At 52.9% G+C, this 7,846-nt stretch overlaps 1 long non-coding RNA gene across 1 annotated transcript; it reads left to right on the top strand.

The window, feature by feature from the left end:
* On the top strand, positions 1-6,056 carry Gm46293. The gene is made up of 3 exons (XR_001780299.1): positions 1-494; positions 625-1,218; positions 5,315-6,056. It is a non-coding gene; the product is annotated as a predicted gene, 46293 (long non-coding RNA).
* The last annotated feature ends 1,790 nt before the right edge of the window (positions 6,057-7,846 follow it).

Below are 7,846 nucleotides of genomic sequence, written 5' to 3'. Positions count from 1 at the left end.
ATAATTAAAGGGAAAATATAGAGTTTCCAGAGAAGCAGAGCTGGAGACAGCAATGGAAGGACAGGACTTCATCAATTATCCCAACCATGTGGCAGTAACTTGTGGCCCAGGATCTGCCCCCGCCTAATGCCAGTGCCTGTAGGGCAAGGCTGGGGCTGAGATGCTGAGATGGTAGTTCCGGAACTCACCAAAGTCCTGCCTTCCACTGTGGTCAGTTCCAAAGGATGCCCCACTCCCCAACAGTGGACAAGGATGGTGTACCTCAGAGGGAACAGGTGTTTGAGGTGGCTGTGTCCAGGGTAGAATGCCACGAAGCGTGCGCACACACACACACACACACACACACACACACACACACACGCGCGCGCGCGGTGTGATCTGCTCACCCTTTGTTGGGTTTTGTATCAGAAAAGCACTTATCCAAAGCTCCCTTTCCCTGCTCCCAATCTAGCATCCCCAAGGCTCACCTGGAAGAAGAGACAAGAGCCTAACAGGTATGAACTGGTGATTGCTACATTAAGGGCCTGAGGTTCTGATGGAAACTTGGAGACCACTAGAATGGGTGTGGGGGAGATTGGTGTGTGTGCATTCAGTGACAGCCGTCACCCTGTGTCTGATTTCCAGGCCTTTGCCCCAGGAGTTGAAGGCAATGGGTTCCAAGCTTCCTTTACACGTGGCATGGAGCTGCAGCTCAGGACCTCCTCTGCCACTCTCTACTTGAAACGATTGGCGGGTGCCCAGCTCAGAGATGTGTCTTTAATTTCTGCAGCATGACAGAGAGAGGAAGAATGTGCTTGGGGTCTCCTCCCAGCCTGGCGGGGCCTCCCTGGCTGGGCTGAGGGCTGGAGACTGGGGGAGGGGGAGTTGGAGCTGGGAAGGGAGGAGAACGCCACGCCACGCCACGCCACCTCATCTTTAGGAAACTCTAAAGCTCTGGCTTTTTGAGGAATGTAGGGCTTTGTCAGGCACTTGGAGTGTAGGGAGAGCAAAAGCCAGAATCTCCACCCCCCCCCACCCCCAAGAATGGTAAAGTCATCAGCCGTTGGGGGAAAAAAATTCCTCAAGAAGAAAAACAGAAAGAGGAAAGTGCTGAGCTCTGAGTTCTGTCTCTCTCCAAATTTTCCCAAATGTTTCCCCCCCCACGAGGGAGGGAGAAGACCCGTCTGGACTCTACGGTGTGGAACAGAAGCAGAGGCAGCCTAGGTATAAATGTAGCAGGTAGGGCACACACCCGGTCTCCTCTGCACTTGCCGCCCCAGTGGTTCTAGTCCCTATTCGAGGCTCTCTTGCTTTTCTCACTCAGATCCTCCAGAAAGTTCTTCTGCCCCCAGCCTTGGCTGCAGACCAGGGATGGAGAGCTGGTCTCTCGGGAGAAGGGCAGGGAAAAAGAGCAGCTGTATGTGGGGGTGGGCATTTAGGTCTGGAGTAAAGGCCATGGGCATGAAGCATACCCCACCCTCCATCACAAAGCCCTACAGTCTTCAGACAGAGGTACCCAGAGCAACATCTGTGGGTGGAGCCTAGGTGTGTGGGTGCGTTGCTTCTCCTTTTTCTTCTGTATGGCCCGATCTGGGTTCCTCCAGCTCACCTTCAGTACTACTCCTTTCCTTCTGAGCATTTCCTTCCTCTCCCCATCCCTCCTTTCCTGGCTGATTTAAAGGGAAAGCCAACAAGTTCAGGTCTGCTTATGCTGAGTTTGATGCCTCTTAGCGCTCCAGTCAGACATGTGTAAGAAATCCTCTGTCAGGTAGCAGTGGTTTACACCTTCAATTCTAAGCACTCAAGAGCCAGAGGCAGGCAGATCTCTAAGTTTGAGGCTAACCTGGTCTATAGAGTGAGTTCCAGGACAGCCAGGGCTACACAGAGAAACTCCATCTTGGGGGGGGGGGAGGAAAGAGAAAAAGGAAAAAAGAAAGAGAAGAGAGAAAAGGAAATCCTTGGCTTCTGCATTCTAGATTTTAGAGAAGAAACATGGGGGGGGGGACCGCAGGAACATGGAGACTGAAGCTGTGTGTGTGTGTGTGTGTGTGTGTGTGTGTGTGTGTGTGTAGTTGTCCCCAGAGAAAGCATGGGGGCGGGGGAGCTGAGGGCTAGAGCCAAGTCTCGAGCCACCTCAGAGTGAAGGATTTGGGAGAAGAGGACCACACACAGGAGATGGGACAAGAATGGCCTATTGAGGGAGAAGGGAAGGAAGAGAGGGATGGAGAGAGTGATTGGAAATAGGAAGAGGTGGGTGCTCCAAAGAGAACTGCAGAGCTCAGTAAAACATGGCGGGCAAAGAAAGCCTTCAGCCATAAAGTGAGTGGGGATACAGGTATGTCAAAAGGACGGAGGGGAGGTTCTGAAGGAAAACTCCTGCTCTTCTTTACTCCTCTTTAGAGGAGACGTCAGACCCCTCCTTCCTGTTATCTGAATTCTGGAGGCATCAAGTGCCTGGACCTTCATTTAGTCCCTAAGGGACTCGCTCATTCCTCCCTAGCTTCACCTTTCTCCGCCCCCCCCCCTTTGCTTTGCACTTCTCTTCCCCCTGCCCTTCTGCTCCTCTCCCTCGAAGTCTCCTTTTCATGCATTTTTCACAGTGTCCTCTCTTTCCCTCTGTCCATTGCCCCACCCCTCCACCCATGCAGTGTTTTCCCCTTTGTCTTCTCTTCTAACATCCTTGCTTGGCATCGCAGCTCCCAAGTCTCCAGTTCTCCAGTATCTGCATCCTTTCTCAGCAAGAGAAGGATGTCCAGTTGCCTTCGGGAGGGGAAGAGGCCTAAGGGTCCTGTATCACCACCAGATTCCAGCTTGAACTACAAGGATATAAATGCAGAGAATCCAATGAAGCTTGATTTTCAAGTTTTAGAGTGTGTCTATGTAGAGCTGGGTGAGGAGATGGTGTTTGAGTCAGGGGCTCTATCCAGATATTGTCTCCATTCTCCAGGTAAGCCTCAGCCACAGATGCCTTCAATCTTACACTTATGTACCAGCCTCCTTTGATCCCTCCTTAGGGGTCTGGCTGAACAGAATGTGGCTTGCAGCAGAAAAAATCCAGTATAGGGCTGGTGAGATGGCTCAGCGGGTAAGAGACGCTGATTGTTCTTCTGAAGGTCCTGAGTTCAAATCCCAGCAACCACATGGTGGCTCACAACCACCTGTAATGAGATCCTATGCCCTCTTCTGGTGGGTCTGAAGTCAGCTATAGTGTATTTACGTATAATATTAAATACATCTTTGGGCCTGAGCGAGCAGGGCTGACTGGAGGGAGCAGGGTTGACCAGAGCAACCAGAGGTCCTAAAAATTCAATTCCCAATGACCACATAAAGGCTCACAGCCATCTGTACAGCTCCAGTGTACTCATATACATAAAATAAATAAATAAATCTTAAAAAAAAAAAGAATCCAGTATAAAGGAGGATATGATGGTCCCATGTTCTTCCCCACAGGGTTTTTGCCCCCCCCCTGCCCCGGCTTCCTCTACTGAGAAGTTAGGGTTCACTTCTGTTGTAGTCACCCCACAGTGCTTAAACATCAAGGGTTCATCCTCTTGGTCCTCTTGGGATTCAGCGAGCTGCAGAGACCCTGTGGATTCCCACATCTGATAAAGAGACGGAAATAAACCTCATAACCAAAGACTGCAACAGACCGGGTTGTGAATGAGGGTCTGCCCTAATCTTGGGATCCTGAGCAGGGAGGTGGCTGGGTGGAGATGGCTTAGGTAAGGAGCAGATTCAAGTGGGGAGCTGAGTTCATAGGTGTGGCAATATATGCAAAGGTTCTGATGCAGGCAGGTTCCAGCTCCTCAGGGACTCTCAAGAAGGCTAGAGCTGTGGTGTTGACTGCCTTGAATCTCAGCACTCCGGAGGCAGAGGAAGGTGGATCTCTGAGTTTGAGTCCAGCCTGCTTGCTCTACAGAGTGAGTTCTGGGACAGCCAGGGGTATACATTGAAAGCCTGTCTTTGGGGGTGGGGGAAGCTGAGCTAGTGCTGAGCATGGCAAGTAGATCAGGCAAGCAAGTGCCTTCAGCCCCCTGTAGAGGGCCTGAAGCTGGAGGGGTCACAGTTAAGTCTGTGTCTGGGAAAGGTCACCACGGTCCCTGGATGGAGAGGGTTCTAAGTAGGCACAGTAGAGGAATGGCTGAGAGAGGTCAGTGTGGCCCAAGTGAGGAGGCATGTACCAGGTTGGTGAGAGCAGGACCAAATCAGAAGATGGCTTCGCGAGCCTTGTGGAGGAGAACAGACAGGTGTTAGGTTTCAAGCAAGCCAGCCGGCAAGCAAGCAGATGTGGGGTTGAGCCATGAGCCAGTGGCAATGACTGGGTCCTGAGCCTGAAGCTGGGCAGGAAGAGCCTGAGTTGGGTGTCTAGGACAGACATGCTGCAGGCCACTGGGGATCAGCCCTGCTCTGTGTTGGGATCAACAGCTTGTACCTTACAGGGAAGCAGGGAAGTCCCTGAGATAAAAACAAAAGTGCTTCTGGCCAAGGCCTGCTGGCTATGGATTAGCAATTGCTTCATGCTCGGAACTTTATCTCCCTGATCTGTAAAATGGGGTAAGCAATAATGCCTGGTCTTGCACAGTAAAGGTAAGTCTCCAGAGAGACCCAGGGATTAAGAACAATACCCTGAGGGTGGGGGCAGAGGGGGCAGGCTTCATGGAGGAGGGGCTTTAGAGTCAGCCTGGGAGTGCAGGCAATGGTGCTGAGTGCAGAGTTCAATTTGGAGAGGGAGGAACAGCCAATTCAGAAAGGGAGGGGGGTGGGGTATGAATGATGACAAGCAGACAAGGGGTTGGTCCGAGGAACCAAGACAAGGCTAGACGAGTCAGCTGGAGCCGATGTCTAGAGACCTGGAACTCTGGATTCTTCGTCCTAGCATCTCAGAGAGTTGGCGACCACTTCTGAGCAGGGCCTGGCTGTGACTTTTGACAGAGACTTGTCCAAAGCACTTTGACCTCCGTGACATCAAAAAGACTCCAAATATAAAGCTGGCGCCCTTGAACCGGGGAGGGGAGTTCTGAGAGACGAGAGTGGGAATGTGGGTCTGGGATTAACAGGAAGACACAGGCAGGAGAGTAGACTGGAGTAATGGAGCTGACACTCCCCCCCCCCCCCCCCACCTTCCCCGCTAAGTTACTTTCCAGCTTCTGCTGAGCTCCAGGATTTTTAGGGACTGGAGTTTGAAGTATTAAAATAAGAGAGACATGCCCCCACGTCCCCACCAGTGACGCAGAGGAGACCTCTGAGGTCCAGAGTAGGCAAGTGACTCTCTGTGGCCACATAGCTGGGACCCGGGGCTCTCTTTGTGAGATACAGTCTTTGTTGTCTTTTTCAGACCTTCCAGCCGTTCACTCTGTCCATCTACAGAAGCAGCAGATGTGGGAGAGACGGCATGAAAGACAAGACCACCATATCATTCCAGCCCGAATCTGGGAGCCCCGGACAGTCCCAGACAGCAGCTCCAGGCCCTCAGCTGGGCCCTGTGACCAGAGGGGGAAGGGAGCATGGTGGGCAGGGAGGAACTGCCACCTGGAAGGGCTTGATGGGAACCAGCTGGCTGGGGTGGGGCCTCGGGTGTGTGGGTTGCAGGGAGGGCGGGGCAAGACAGGGCAGCAGGCCACAGTGGGCGGGCAACTGACAGCGCTGGGCTGGGAGTGGCTGCTGGAGGCCCCCACCTTCCCGAAGGCTGGAGTCCAGATGCCTCTACAGCCGGCCAGGCTCTTCCAACCCGCTGACCTCATTCCCAGCTCCCGCCCGTGCAGCCCCCCTCAACTGCCTGCCACGTAGACTAGAGCCTCAGCAGGACTCCGTAGGGGTGGCTGCAAGAGGGCCCAGGCACCCTTAGCCTAGAAACCTGCTCAGAGAGACAGAGCTAGGGAAGGTAGCTGTGACCACTTGGTGCCTCAGTTTCCCTTCCCCAAATATGAGTCCCAGTGAATGGAGAGGAGCTAAGTGTGAAGCAGGTTAGAGTTGCCAAACAAGAGTCAAGGTGGGGGTGAGAGGGAGGTCCCTAGAGGTCATCCCAGCCATCCCTCAGTTTCTTAAGTTTGGGGAGTATTGCTCTCAAGAAGAGGCAGAGGCACCGGGGGTGGGGGTGGGATGTGGGGTGGGGTGTGAGTGGGGTGGGGGATGGGGTGTGAGGGGCGGGGGAAGGCAGGTTCCCTCCTTTGTCAAACTATTCAAATGAATGGAAGTTCCCAGAAGGCTTGAAATCCTTTGTGAAACCTAGCCCTGTCCTTCTGTTTTAGGTAGTAATTTGCCAATTTGCAGCAGAGATACGTGTAGTGTCTTCTCCCTAGGCCCCTTAGAGACCTTACCCTGAGTCCCTGGGCAAAGCGCTCTACCTCTGATTTCTGTTTCTCCCTTGCCTCCCTGACCCAGAGTGTGTGTCCAGTTGACCCTGACTGACCAGGAAACCGTCCCCATCCCCACTGGCTCACAGAGTTCCAGGCTTGTGAGTCATCTGGGAATGTCTGTTCAGCCTGCAGCTAGCTCCCAATCCCTAAGCCAGGGACCCTCTTTTCCCTTTCGTTTGACAGGAGTCCTGGAAGCAAAGTTGAAGTCTTGCTTAAAGCTACTCACAAGTGATTAGCTTGGCTTCTCCCAGAGACAGTCCCTGCCCAATCAATGGTGGGCTTCAGGACTCCTGCATCCCAGGTGTGGGAACTGAAGAGGGGCAGGAACTTGGATGGACTCAGGCCACTTTAGGGCTGTCCTTCACCTAACTTGGAGCCTGGCCAAATTTCTTTCTGAAGAGCGCTCTGCAGGAGGCTGAGCCCGGCAGGAAGGCTGCTGAGGACGACAGTGTCTGTCCTGGCTGGGGTGGGGAAGCCATGAGCCTGGACCCTTCTAACAGAATCCCTGAGCCCTGTGAGGTCACCTCCCAATCCTCTTGCCCAGTCTCCCCAGCAGTGAGTCCTGCCTTCGTCATGCAGACTGGAAGACATCTAGTTGGTGCAGTTCAGCAGCAAAGGAGGCTGGCTGTCGGGGAGTTCCTGATCCCAGGACCTTCAAGGAACTCAGGATCTTTGCCCCTTTACTCCCCTCTCCTTTCCAATCACAGCCCCAGATGAGTCGACTCTCTAGTGGTCAGCCTAGTGCTAGTCTGACCCGATAACTCCAGAGGGGTTCATTTCTTCGTACCTCAGTTTCCTTATCTGAGACATATGAATACGGAGGCTGAACAGAAAAGTTCTTCCCCTCAAGTTGGACTGTGAGTAGATCAGACAACAGGCAGGCATAGTGGCACAAGCCTTTAATCCAAGCTCTTGAGAAGCAGAGGCAAATGGATCTCTGTGAGATCGAGGCCAGCCTAGTCTACATAGTGAGTTCTAAGACAGCCAGCCCCATGGTGAGGCCCCATGTCAAACAAAATAAGCAAACAGACAGATAAAAAACAAAAGAGAATCAGACATACATTGAGTCTCTCTCTCCCTCTCTCTCTCTCTCTCTCTCTCTCTCTCTCTCTCTCTCTCCTCCTTCCTCCACTCTGCCTCCCCCACATCCACAGTCCTCGTCAGACAGGTCCATTTCTGTTTCTGCCTCTGACAGCACCCCCCCTCCCCATCTTCTTCCTTTCCAATCACCTCTCCCCCTTTATCATCCATCTCCTCCTAGATCATTGACAAGGGCAAGGAAAGACAGGGGCTTTCAAGTTTGAACTCCAGTGTCAGCTCTGGCCAGGACCACTCCCCAACTTCAAGAGCCTTCAGATTCCTCTGAGGTTTATGAGGACAACAGAGATATGGTGGTGGGCACTGGGGACCTTGCTTTTCTTCTCTGCATACCATTAGCAATAAACTCTGTCCCCTTTGCATCCCGGGGCTTCATCTTAAGTGTGACCATTTGGAGCAGCTTGCCTTGGCTG

This window comes from Mus musculus, chromosome 11, assembly GCF_000001635.26.
Source record: "Mus musculus strain C57BL/6J chromosome 11, GRCm38.p6 C57BL/6J".
Lineage (NCBI taxonomy): Eukaryota > Metazoa > Chordata > Mammalia > Rodentia > Muridae > Mus > Mus musculus.
The sequence above is the reverse complement of the archived record's forward strand: the minus strand, read 5'-3'. Positions and strand labels throughout refer to the sequence as shown.